The sequence below is a fragment of the Cupressus sempervirens genome, chromosome 6 (assembly GCF_028749045.1).
Source record: "Cupressus sempervirens isolate cs-2001-9-10 chromosome 6, ASM2874904v1, whole genome shotgun sequence".
Taxonomy (NCBI): Eukaryota; Viridiplantae; Streptophyta; class Pinopsida; order Cupressales; family Cupressaceae; genus Cupressus; species Cupressus sempervirens.
Window position 1 is genome coordinate 89,989,134 of NC_143123.1, and position 14,752 is coordinate 90,003,885.

General features: G+C 35.3%; 1 pseudogene; it reads left to right on the top strand.

Annotated features, from left to right (window-relative positions):
- Positions 1–225: 225 nt before the first annotated feature.
- On the top strand, positions 226–6,788 carry LOC149551339 (basic leucine zipper 34-like; annotated as a pseudogene).
- Positions 6,789–14,752: the final 7,964 nt, after the last annotated feature.

Here is a 14,752-nt window from a genome sequence, read left to right on the forward strand (position 1 = left end):
ATATGCTTGCAACTAATACCTGGATTGACAAAAGCCACTAGCATAACAATTAAAACCAAAAGAAAAATGTATATGCAAAGCTTAAAAGATGTCTAAAACAAGAATCAAGAAAATAAAGGAAGCGTTGGATTTCAAAATTTCTTTTAAAATGTTCATATCATCAAAATAATTTAAAAAAAACCTTTGGACTACTCCACATTACCATTTTTTTCATATTTATTATGAATGGCACAGTAAGGAACCAGTGACAATTCTCTGGCAAATTGGGGACTCACATCTTGAAAGCTGCCTCAATTGCCTCCTAAAAGCCCACCATTTATGGGTTCCACTAGTCAAGATGACAATAATATGTACATGGGATGCCATAATTTCTCTTTCCAGGGGCATAGATTGAAACATCAGTGCACACCTTTAGTAAGCTATCTCTCATAATGCCAGCTATCATGGATAGATGATCTATTGGACATGCCTTCTAAGATACCAACAAAGAAGGGTGCCCATCATAGATGATCAACAAGTGATTCACTTGCATTTCTAGAAGCCCCCACAAATTCTAATCCAATTGAGGAAATTGCAAAGGAAGATGAGTTTGATTGTAGAAGTGCAACATCTATACCTTCCAAAGGATCTTAGGACTTTGATAGATTTGATGAGCAGAAACTTATGTCCATGTTTAATGATGTTGAGCCTTTCAACAAAAATTAGTCAAACCAATCTTCTAATCCTCCTAATCATCAGAAATCTACTTTGGATAATAGATGTTCAGATAGATAGGCAACCTCTAAGAATCCCTCAACTCCATCTAATCACAATAGCATTAATGAGCCTTCAGTGGAAGAGAAAGTAATGACTATGTCTAGCCAGTTAAAAAGTGAGCCAGAAGTTCAAAGTGTTAACAAAAGTGAGCAACCACTCTAGACCACCAAGACTAAAATACCCTTGTCATCATCAGCAATGGAACTTGATGCAAATATTGATCCAAAATGGTTCAAAAGGTAAGCCTTCCATTATTTACATCTGTCATGTCCCGTTTTCAAATAATTAAAAAATAATAATCTTTGCTAAGGTAGGCAGGCCCAAGAAAGTGAAGTTTCAGAAAAAGGGGGTTAATCTTTGGAAACCGTTGGACTAATAAATGAAAATTATTATTAAAATATGTTTCATTAACCTCTCTTGGACGTGAGTTACAGTTATGCCCTCTTTTAAGGGGTTTTGGAGGCATTTTGGGCTCATTCCAGAACTTGATTTTGCTCAATTCTGTGTTATTCTTCAGAGGCTGCCAAACCCGTGGAGAAGGAGACCCAAGAACAGGAGTTTGCAGGTTTCCAGGGAGACCCAAGAATGGGAGTTTGTAGGTTTAAAAAAAGTCTAAGGATGGGAGTTTGAAGCCATTCCATGTGTATGCTCATACAGAGTTTGCCTTTGTGCTGAACAGTGCAGATTTGTGGGTTTTCGGGTGTGTTTTTTGTATGAGTTTGGTGTTTTCTGTTGAGTATTTCATATCAGTTTGGGTTGCTACTGTATTTCAGACTTTAAGGTGTTAAAATAGACTGAATATATGTATTGGGACGTGATTAAACTTTTGAGATAGATTATTAGTGTTTTTGTGGTGTTTTCGGGCATTTTTGTGTTAATTTCGGGAGCCCGATGAGCATAGTTTTTGTCCTACATTTGAGAACTGTTGTGTAAAGGCTATACGGATCTAGAAATGTCATTTTTTAGGCTTTTATGCTACTGAAATTTTTGTAAAAATTTCCACTTTCAGATTTATTAATAATAGGTGAAGCTGTGAAGCTTTTGGCACAATTTCTGGCATACCCGATTTGGGGTTTCTTGAGAAATTTGGTGGATCTTTGTGATATTAGTTGTTTGATCTTGAAAATCTGATTAGAGGTTGTAAATATCATACAAAATCAGAAAAAGGGTCATTTCAGTGGTATCAGAGCCATGATCTTGCCAGTCTGAGGGTTTGTAGAAGTTGCATGTCAGTTTTGACAACTACCCAGATCTTGCATTTCAGTTTTTAGAACTACCCAAATCTTGCATGTCATAATTTATGGTTGCATGTTGCTTCTAATCAGCTACATGTCAAAATTTATGGTTTCATGCTACTTCTAATAAATTTCATGTTAGTTCTTGGTGAATTTGGTAGTTGTAGAAGTTTGCATGTCAGTTTTGACAGCTACCCAAATCTTGCATGTCAGTTTTGACAACTACCTAGATCTTGCATTTTTGACAACTACCCAGATCTTGCATGTCATAATTGATGATTGCATGTTGCTTCTAATCAGCTGCATGAAAAAATTTATGGTTGCATGCTACTTCTAATCATTTGCATGTTAGTTCTTGGTGAATTTGGTGGTTGTAGAAGTTTGCATGTCAGTTTTGACAACTACCCAGATCTTGCATGTCAGTTTTGATGATTGCATGTTGCTTCTAATCAGCTGCATGAAAAAATTTATGGTTGCATGCTACTTCTAATCATTTGCATGTTAGTTCTTGGTGAATTTGGTGGTTGCATGTTGCTTCTAATCAATTGCATGTAAAAATCTATGGTTGCATGCTACTTCTAATCATTTGCATGTTAGTTCTTGGTGTTTGAAGAAGATATATCCTATTGGGGTTACACTCTACTTTATCCAGAATGGACATGTATAGTACAGAGTCTCAGAGGACACGATCTTGGACAATTGATATCCAAAGTCAAAATAGTAGAAAGGATGGTTATTTAGACATTCGAGATAAACTTATGAAAATAAGCCATTACATGTCTAAACAGTTGGTTGAGCACCACCGTATAATGAATGACATATTGTCTGACTCAGCTAAGGTGGATAAGTTGACTGGATTTCTATTTGGCAAATTTTCTCACAGGACAGATGACACAATTCCTAAGAACTTGCATGAGGAGTTTGAGAAACTAGTTGATAGCTAGGTAGAGGTCTCAGATTCTACTCTGCCACAGGAGGTGGTGGGAAAGGATATTACACAAATTGATAGTAATGGTCAACTTGATACTCAAATTGAGACAATTGTTTATAGGTCGTCAAAGGGTGATGCCACAGGTATTCAGGATGGTATATTTACAACAGGTAGTGACTACAGTGTAGTGGGTTCAGATGATGATTATGAGGGTGTTGTTGTGCAGGATGGTGAGACACCTAGTAGAGATGAGAAAACATTCAGCATTCATGACTTTGCTGAGAAAGAGTACTAGGCACAGTTAGATGCTTCATCACATGAGGTTGAGGCTGGTAGCACTTCACATGATTTGTCCATCCAACTGAAGGTGAACAAAGATAGTATTGTGACTTCATTATCTCATCATGACAAGTATGTAGAGTTAGTTGGTATTGGTCATATTACTCATGTGAGGAGTTTTGAGTTACCAGTTGATTCTAGTTTACGAATATGGACTCGAGATTGTTATATTGGCATTTGGGATTCAGTTGACTGGAGATCTTTAACACTATTTGGTAGCAGTGTTGGTTTGGGTGCTATCATGGATTTGATTAGCAGATTACACAGTGTTTTCTTTTCTTGTGCCAGTATCTTGTCCGATGTTGGTATTAGTTTTTATACACCGATGTTGGGCTTTGTTCATATATCCAGTCGACCATACTTGCTAGAATGTGTTGATGATATTTCATATTTGGCAGTGTGTATAGATGAATCCCAGGATCATATTGGCATTGATGACATCCAGGAGGATGTAGTGGGCAATTTTGAAGACTTAGTTTCCTTGGGTATAGAGGAGTTGGACAGCAATGCTAATGTTTTTGATACTCTATATGTTGATATGAGCTTTAGATTTGATTCACATGATATGGATGGTAATACTCTAGAGACTAGTAACTTTAAGGATACTCCTTTAGACAGTGAATCAGAGGAGGTTTGTAGGAGACAGTCAAGCCAGTGCCATCATGTGTCTAATTAGTTGAGAGTTAGTGACCGAGACATTGCTATCACTTGCCAACATTTTGATGTTGCTCGTCAGTTGTTAGCAGTTTATGGATGGGGATCTCCTACTAGTGATGAGCAAGAAGGCAGTTATCTTTCCTTGATAGAGATCCACTCTTTATGGGAGGCTATTCGAATTTTGAGACAGAATTATATGCAGTTGGTAGCCGACAGAGATTATCTTATGGAGTGGGGTAGTACAGCATATGATGCATTTTTGGCCAAGGAAGATGAGGTGAGTGAGCTTACTGAGCAGCTTGAGGTGACTTCTGAGATTCTTGAGAGTACACGGTTGGCTTTCAAGAAGTCACAGTTTCATTTGGCTAAGGTGACCATGGAGTTAGAGCGACTACAGTCTTTACCTGATTCTATATAGTCACAAGCTTTGGTGTTTGGTGATCCGAGGATGACCATGGCCGAGATTGGCAGAGACAGTGGAGATGGGGATGCATCCATCCTTGATACTAACATTGGCATATCAGGTTCATTCCCACTAGAGTCAGGTTCAGTTGAGTTGGGTGTTGTAGCAAATTGTAGTATGCCTGACATGGTGGTGGCCTCTAGTACTGATGGCATAGAGACTAGAGATGTATCAAAGATCGTGTGTGATGTTGGAGAGTCAACAGTTGGCATGGTTCCTGCTAGTAATACTACTCCCTTGGTGATATCTTTGGAGGTAGTAGTCAGTTCCAACATGGTTAATGATCAATTGTAGTTAGTTTCATCTGGATTACAGTCTGAGCCACTGACTGAGATTGGCGCATTCTATCAGCATTACACTGTGAGGTACGCTCATCAATTTACCTTTGATGACCATGTTGATGAGATTATGATACAAAGATGTACTTTGGTTCCTAGTGCTTATCATCAGTTATGGAATAGTTTGATGCCTTGGGATGAGAGTTGTGATGGGCATGACATGGCGATAGGTCCTGCAGTTGATAGCTTGATAATACATGACTTAGAGAAGGAGTTTTGGAGTGATGCTTCAGCAGGTGTTGTTATTGATTCTACTCCTTTGGCTATGACATCTCCTGACTTAGCTAGTGATCAGTCACAGTGGGTTATATCACTTGTTCATGGTGAGCTGTTGACTGAGGTTGGTTTTTTTAATCAACATTATATTTCAGGGTATGTACATCAGTTAGCAATTGATCCTTGTGTTGAGGAGTTGATGGTAGGAAAATTTGGTTTGGGTTCCATTTCTTGTTGTTTATCTTGTGATGGCTTTTCACCATCAAGGGTGCATGGGAGTCATGGTTATGAGACAGTGGTCGATGATCTACAGAGTTGTGTTGACTGCAAGAGTTGTACAGTGTGTGGATTCTCCATACTTGGTATAGTTTCACTTGAGAGCATTCACCATTGTTGCAGAGTTGGATTGTACATTCCGTATAGGCCAGTGGAATGCATTGATGGTATTTACTGTGTTGGTAGTCCACTTTACTTGGGTTTTGATGTTCTAAGAGTTTGTCTCTCATGGGTTTCTGATTATGGAAGTTGTGATTTTGGAGTTTGGTTGAGCTATAATTGTCAGTTTGATTATGGATTCGTCTTGGTCATATTGTAGAGGATATTGCAGGAGCCTGTGTTAATTGGTAGTAGTATAGTTCATGACTACATTTGGGATCCAGGTGGATTGATTGGTTTATTGTTCAGCCATTGCTTGAGGACAAGCAATGTTTGAGAGGGGAGGACTTTTCATGTCCCCTTTTCAAATAATTAAAAAATAATAATCTTTGCTAAGGCAGGCAGGCCCAAGAAAGTGAACTTTCGAAAGAAGGGGGTTAATCTTTGGAAACCGTTGGACTAATAAATGAAAATTATTATTAAAATATGTTTCATTAACCTCTCTTGGATGTGAGTTACAGTTATGCCCTCTTTTAAGGGGTTTTGGAGGCATTTTGGGCTCATTCCAAAACTTGATTTTGCTCAATTCTTTGTTATTCTTCAGAGGCTGCCAAACCTGTGGAGAAGGAGACCCAAGAACGAGAGTTTGCAGGTTTCCAGGGAGACCCAAGAACGGGAGTTTGTAGGTTTTCAAGAAGGCTAAGGATGGGATTTTGAAGCCATTCCATGTGCATGCTCATACAGAGTTTTCCTTTGCGCTGAACAGTGCAGATTTGTGGGTTTTCGGGTGTGTTTTTTGTATGAGTTTGGTGTTTTCTATTGAGTATTTCATATCAGTTTGGGTTGCTGCTTTATTTCAGACTTTAAGGTGTTAAAATAGAGCTGAATATATGTATTGGGACGTGATTAAACTTTTGAGATAGATTATTAGTATTTTTGTGGTGTTTCCGGGCATTTTTGTGTTAATTTCGGGAGCCCGATGAGCATAGTTTTTGTCCTACATTTGAGAACTATTGTGTAAAGGCTATATGGATCTAGAAATTTCATTTTTTAGGCTTTTATGCTGTTGAAATTTCTGTAAAAATTTCCACTTTCATATTTATTAATAATAGGTGAAGCTGTGAAGCTTTTGGCACAATTTCTGGCATACCCGATTTGGGGTTTCTTGAGAAATTTGGTGGATCTTTGTGATATTAGTTGTTTGATCTTGAAAATCTGATTAGAGGTTGGAAATATCATACAAAATCAGAAAAAGGGACATTTCAACATCTTAGCTTTTGAGCCCTAAAATATGAATTCTTAGAATCATTTGAATGGTATGAATCTATAGGTGTCCTGCTATTGGGTTCTCCCTTCCTGTTCTTATAATTTTTTGTTTATTTTCCAAACTTTTAGTGAATAGGAAATCTGCACAAAGATCTAGAGTAAGAAAGCTTCAGTACATTTCAGAACTTGAAAGAAGTGTCAATGCACTATAGGTTTGTTATGCATATTGTTGGCAATGCATTAGGTGAAATTCTGTTAAAAATGTCTAATTCATTTTATTGTCTATTAAAGATCATACTATAACCATATAGGATTATCTAGTTCTTGAATGATATCATACTATCACTCTGGTACTATGCAAGCATATGTAAATAAAATTTATCATATTATGACTTTTAATTGATATTAAATCTACACACACACACACACACACACACACACACACACACACACACATATACATACATGCATGGACATACATATTTATACTCAAGCATGCTCACAAAAATTCATACATACATGGATAGACATATAGGCACACATGCATATATATCTACTTTTCAATGAAGAATATGTATATACTATTTATATCTATAGAAGAATTTAGCCATGCATATAACTCATGCAACTTCTACAACTTCCAATAAAGACACCAATTTTTTTTTAAAAATGATACCAAGATACTCTGTGATTAAAATACAAAGAGAAACAAAAAATATTGTGTGTACATTGGCAAAGACAACACCTTTTTTTCTAGGCACTGAATGAAGTGTCCATTGTGGAAACTACACCCAGCCAAATCTACATGGTGTCCTTCTAATGGATAAGATACTTTGGTGTGCCTACCTTAAGCAATCAATATCCAAGTACACATTGGGCATCAATTCCATCAACACAATCTACACAAATGGTTAGATAATAAGTGAATCCTAACAAAAAGCTCATCCCAAGCCTCTGCAAAAATAGAAATATTAGCACCAATGCTTGCCATATACCAAACCATGTTGCATACAGCGCTATATGGTAGAATAGATGAAAATTTTACTTGATCATATGTTCTCATCAAGTGAGTGCTAGTACATTAGAAATGAAGTCAAATGACCAAATAGCTACAAAAGGAATCCCTTTTCATACACAACTGATTGCCAACCTAAAACATAAAGAGGAAAAAAAAGTTGCATAAAATGATAGATCGAGAAGACTTACCTTGAAGCCGAGCTCAACAAGTTTCAAGTAACCACCTGGCTGTAAAAGCTCCCCCACAATTCTATCAGGTTCAGTCAAATCTCTCTCAAGAAGACAAACACGTCTTCCATGCTGCATTGTATTGGACAACAAAAAGTAAGAAAATGACATGCAAACAACCATTCCATCAAATGTTTTCATCTCAATGCTCTCAAATTATTGAACCCTCCAAAATATCTAACTAATCTAACTATTGTGCATTACTCTCTCATAAATATGCACAAATTCCACCTTTCATGAACCTTGCGTCAATGTAATCTTGAAGCTATGGATGTCAAAGATAGAATCAATGTGCAAAAATCTCATTTACATGGATATAGTATTTGTTGTTCAAAAATTACATTTTTTCAATCAAATCATTTTTAAAAAAGAAAACCCAAAGTCTATGTAAAATGTTCCATAATTCATTGGTTTTGAATTTTTAGCTAACTTTGACTAATATAAATCAATAAATTAGCAAAATTATCAAAATAAATTTAATATAAACAAGTTTTTAATAAAAAAGGAGAATTGGGATAATACCGGGACCAAGTACTCGAACACTAGCACCAAAACCTTCTGGAATTGACTTTATTGTTGATCCTTGCTTTCCTATTAAACTTCCAGACTGTCCTAGGAAGCAGCATCCGAGTTGAAATTGACCCCCCAACACATTGTTGCCCTTGACCAGAATCTATCATTGCATCTATGCCCTCTATTATGTGCTTATGAACCTTAAGCACACCATCCATAGCTAGGTAGATAGCTACATAATGTTTATCCTTTGTTGAGATCATAACCTTAATTATAGCCAAAATCAATAGTATTTAATACAAGTTAAGATCTGGTATTAAACATCATTTATTAGTTTTCAAAATACGAGGCTACAATTATTTAAATATTAGATTGAAATACATGCTAGAAATTAAAAAAAGCAATAGAATTCACCAAAGTTGCAGCACAAGAGCACCATTGTTTAGCTTGCATTAAAATGTGACTCTAACAAATAAGATATTTTAATTTTTTAAAGATCATTACTTAAGCTAGATGAAAATGTAACTTATAAGACTATCAAGGATGCTTTGCACTCCATCTAGAATTTTGATACGAGACTTGGTCTCCTAACACATTTTCTTCACAAACTCTCATTTGCAACCAATTATTCCACCAACCTTCTGACTCGTTATAAGCAATCAAAATACACTTTCTCTAGGCCAGCTAGGCCATTTTTTATCTGCACCAGTTCCAGCTACTGTCTCCTCATCTCATCCTCTTTTCTAACCAAGAGTGATATTTCTAGGTTCTTGCATAGATTCTAGTGTTGTTGACATTTTCCAATTGTTGCAATTGAACCTATCCAAGTATCAACACAAAGAGCTTGACACTTCACCACAAAAATTTAAAAATGATGATTTGTTTCTCTTAGCTTGGGATCAATGCAAACTATCAAGTTAGATAAGTGGGTAGTCATTAGCACTTTTTTGTGTCTAAAGACTCTATCTAATTAAAAAATATTTAAAATAGAGTCCAAAGCTCCACAGAATTGCATGTGTCCACAACAAAAGACAAATGGCATCTCTTGATAAATAAATAAAATAAAGTCAAACCAGAAATATTTCAATTTTGATTACAATAATAATAGTTATCCAAAATAATTATGACATATATTGACAATACAAACAAATGGTCAAAATTATTAACTATAGTTTCCATCCAATTAGTTATGATTTGAAGCATGTTTCAGGGTGTCCAAACTAATTTTAAATGAACCAAATATAAAAAAAGATGCACACTAGAGTTTGAACATCTGACATCTACATTCTATGACTAAGCATTATGACATCAAAATTTGAGGTTTTGGGAAAAACAAGGGGTTCCCTAAGGAATTTACTACGAGCTAATAAAGCTCATAGAACAAATGCTAAACCATACTCTTGTATTTAGGCACATTTTCTAGAAATGATATAGACTGATCGCAAGAGGAAAGGATGCCATCTTTGACCTAGGAAGCTACCTCTAATCACATAGTAGGATTCAACATCACAATACAACAATCACTTAAATATCAAAATCACAATACTCTTAACTTCTGTTCACCCAGTGAAACTATGCATGCCCACATGCAGACATCAATGTGCTCTGCTAGCCATTTTTAGTCGAAGACTCCCATGTTAATATATAGAACATTTACTCAATTTACAAAAAAATATAGACAATTATCAACCAAGCTCACACTAAATACCAATAAAGCTTTCATAGTGCAACTGCAAATAGAATTTCATTAAACAATATTCCTCATGACTCTAAGAAACTAACATCTTTGATGACAAAAATGATTGAATCCACACACAAAATAGAGGGTACCCACCACACTTAACATCATATTCATAAAATGATCAAAGCTCCTAGCAACACAAGGCCTCCACTAAATGGTTAATGATTAAGGCACCAAGATTAAGTTGGCTCATGTATTCATGTAATTAAAGATGGCTTCCAGGAAAAGTTGTTTAGCATTGTATTCTAGAAAACTTACCACCAAGCACACACTAAATAAAACCCAATATGGCTTTCAAAGTGCAAAGAACCCAAATAGAATTTCATTAAAATTATTCCTCACTACTATGAAGTTAATCTATAATTTATAATTCCACATGCAGACAAGGCAATCCATAAGGTGAAACTCTAGAGTTAATGTTTCTCCTGAGTTTGCAATTTCCATTAGAAAAAACAAGTTCAGTGAAAATAAATTGAAATGCTAATAATTGGACAAATTTAAACTAGTTTAGGAAGACAACATAGACACCACAGATTAGACATTGGACATCTACTATTATATTCATGCAAGCCATTACACTTTCCTCTATTTGAAATATGGCATAGTGCAAGTGAAGATGCCAACATTTCCAAGACTACAAATTTCAAAAGAAACTACCCATTTTATCACCACTTTGAAAGGGGGAATCAATTCTTTTATAGGAACATGAACTGGAGAAATAGGCAAATATAAAAATTAAATACAATACAAAGATGACATGGTATAGACTCTAAACCAAAAATGAAGTTAAATGTTAGGATCATGTAAATGTTGAAAAATATTAAATATCATAAACATCCCAATAATATTTAACTTTGTAATGGCACCTATGAAAGAAAAGGAATCATACCATACAATAGAAAAAGTACATCCTACCTGTGGATACACTATACGATTCCTAAAGATATTGCAAAATTTTAAGAATTTCAATAGTCTTGTTGCATTGACATCAACTTGGGTAATGTAAAAATTAGTCTAAATAACCACCCAAGCCATTTCAACTGCATTCAACATCCAAAACCTTCTCAAGGTTCCCTACAAAAAATAATAAATAGTCAATGTACTTGCTTCTCCATCTAATATCGATAGCTACTATAATGAGGACCAATAACCCCCAGTAGAATGTCTAGAACTTGGACGATATCCTCCAGTTGGGGTTGAGTGACCAGCGCTTGGACCATAACTTTTTGCAGTGCCAGAATGACTAGTACTTGGACCATAACCTCTAGTTGGGCCAGAATGTGCAACACTTGGACCATAACCTCTAGTGAAATGGCCACCATGCCCAATATTTTGCCATGGGTAAGTGTACATAGAGCTTTGACTAGGATAAGAATTATATCCTATATCAACTATGTTATATGCATCTATAGGTGTCCCTAAGGCCTCTTCCATGAAGTTCTATGACAAGTATTACATAAAAAAATTTAGAACTACTTTGTAACCCATATGCTAAAACAAATTGTAAGTCATTAAAAAATCTGATAACATTTGCAATACAAGTTAAAAGTCTGATAAATAAATTTGTATGCATGAATTATTAAATCTTAAAAATTTGACAGTTCCAATCCATACATGGATTAATGAGTTTGACTCAAGAACTACACAGTTGAATCCTGATAACAATATCACAATTTGACCTGTTGAGAAAATATCTCATACTTATCAATTGATGAGCATAAGGGGCTTTCTAATGATTGCTTCATAAGGTACAACACTTGGTGTAGGTTTTTCAAATGGGTTTGCAAGCACATTGGGTATAGAGGAAGCTCCATAGTATGCATGCTCAAGCTGGAGTAGTACTGGGATGGGTGACCTCCTAGGAAATCCTGATGCTCCACCTCTATGAGCATCACCTAGACCCAATGGTTGCTAAGAGTTACATTCATTTTCATGAGAGATGGGTTAGGTGTGAACTATGAACCACTGCTCATAAAACATGGGTCAATGAGTTTGAATCAAACTACATAGTTGAATCCTAATAGCAATATAACAATAGTAAATTTGCTAATGGTAGGATATCCAAGGGGATGACCTTATGAGATAGATAAACAAAATCCATAGAAATATTGCATCTGAGGTATTCATGTTGTTCATGTATGATTATTTAGTGGCTTCTCTTTTCCATGTGGTTGTTGTGCTTATCTTGGACATGTGATTCACTTACCCAATAACGCACATATGCATGTTGTAATTGTTGGTGATTTTTTATGTGGCTCTAATAAATCTTTGTTGGTATGAAAAGTAATACTAGCTTAATGTCAATAATCATGGGATTGCATTTTGTGTATATGAAAAGATGTGACCAAAATAAGGCATGCCTATGTCTCGGCATGCTTTGTATTCAAATGTTGCTTACATGTAATGACATTGGGATTATTATCTTGTGTTTCCCATTTTACCTATCATGACATTAGGAATTATACAATTGCACTTTATTAGATTTTCTATAGGAACTGAGATTTTCATTGAATGCATCCATTCAAGATGGTTCATTTACAAATCAAGTGAAACCAAACATATGAATAATGAATGCTTTTTGTTACCAAAAATGTTTATTATGTATTTACAAATCATACTATCAAAAGATGAACTATATTGATTCATGATGTAATCTACAGTCTGAATTCCTAGAAGAAATTTGTCAAATGTGGAAAAGAATAGACTTTTTTTGTAGTTGAACATTTTGAACTTCAGAGGCAATCCAAAAGATAGAGTCCTAATTAGACTTGGACTTGAACTAGTCATGCAAGTACAATTAAGTTGTTTTTACATAATTATTTTAAATTAAAATTTATTTCATCAACAATAGATCCCTACTTTAGGGTGCATCTACACCTTAAATGAAGTTCATTTTCTTGGTTTCTTTGACTATGCACTCTAGCAAAAATGCCCAATTTAAAAGAGTTGTGATAGGTGAAGACCAACTTTGTGTGCTACATCTTAATCACTTTATTGAAAACTACTCAAGCCAAATAGAAATTCTACATCTTAAAAATAATTCTCTTCATCACAGCTGTGAAGTCATAGTATTTGCATTAATGATGGATAACATTGTCATAGGATTTCATTATTTCCTTCAATGCCAATAGTGTAACAATGAAAAACATTGGCTAGGTGCATCTATCAAAGATGCCTTTTTAAACAAGAATACAATGTAGTCAACAAAATAGATTTCATCAATAATGTATGTGCATTCTCAGTAGTAGGAATTCATTATGTTCTTAAATACCAATGGTATGATGGTGACCAATGTTAACCAGGTGAAACCAAGATGCCTTATTTATAGGTCAAATTGACAGATAATGTTGCCAACAAAATAGACATCATCATGATGTATGCATAATCTACATGTAGAAATGAATCTGTGCCCTATACAAAGTACATCTTCCTGGGTGAATAGACTAGACCTTGGCATGAATTGCCTGCAACAAAAACTCTGTAGCAAGCTAAGATGACCAACTTGTCAATCTAAATCATACTAATAGAAAGTATGTGGACAAAGGGTCCTTGGATTGTCCAATAGGTTTTGTGCATAACTTTCTCTATTGATAGAAAACAAAACAATTTTCAACACATGGTACAAGTTTATATTTGTTCATCTAGTAAACCTGTAGGGTGAATATGAAAGATTTTTGTATCAATGGTTTAATGGATGTGAAGTGGTCCATTCGAAATTGTTTTAATGAATTGGCTAGGAGTTGAACCAAGGGAATTTGGTTTGTCGCTTGAATGCTCACCACTGAGCTACCAAACCTCTCGGTGACCATTCCAACCATATGTACTGAAAGCTTTTAGTATTTCCTAGCTTTGGCTAACCTAAGCTATGATACCATATTAAAATTTTCCTTGACTAGCTAGGAGGTAACCTTAAGGCCTTTCATTTACTACTGGTTTCCTCTACAACTGTGTTGAGTCCTCTTGGTGACTAGGCCATCTTTGTTTCAAGTGTGGCTTTTTTCCAACATCCTAAAAATCAAGCCCACTCAATCCTTGTCCTAAAATGACATGTAGCCATTTTTATAGATCATCAATCAATTTAGTTAGATCAAATCATTTTTTTCAAAATGGAAGCCACAAACAAAAAATGAACACCCCCAAAACATGGACTAACACTCAAAATCTAAATTGTAAAATTGATAATTGGACTAACCTTTAAAAAATTGGAGACAAAATGACATTGAAAAAGAAAAATCTTAATACTAGGTTACCCTACCATCAACAATAGAACTTGTAACTTAAGTCTTGGGTACACCTCTATTTATAGTTTCATTTATATTTCACCAACATGTATGATCAAATGTTTACTATCTTAAACCCTTTTTTTCCCCTTTTGTAAGGTAGACAAATACACCTGGCACAAAGGATCAAGATGGAAGCTATGTTGAAGTTTTGGCAATTTTACTTCACATATTCATCTGGTCCAAATAAAGGGTCAAAATAGTCCATCGTTTCCCCAAAAGATGCCATACACCTGGACAGAGAAGCTAATTATTTTTGTTCAAGGTCATGATTTTATTGAGGCTCATAAAAAAAGCATTCACATGTTAGTAGCAAGATGCAAGTATTGGCATGCACCCTACCTCCAAAGCAATCTTTTACTAGGTATCTGTCTTCTCAACTAGTAGTCATCTGTCA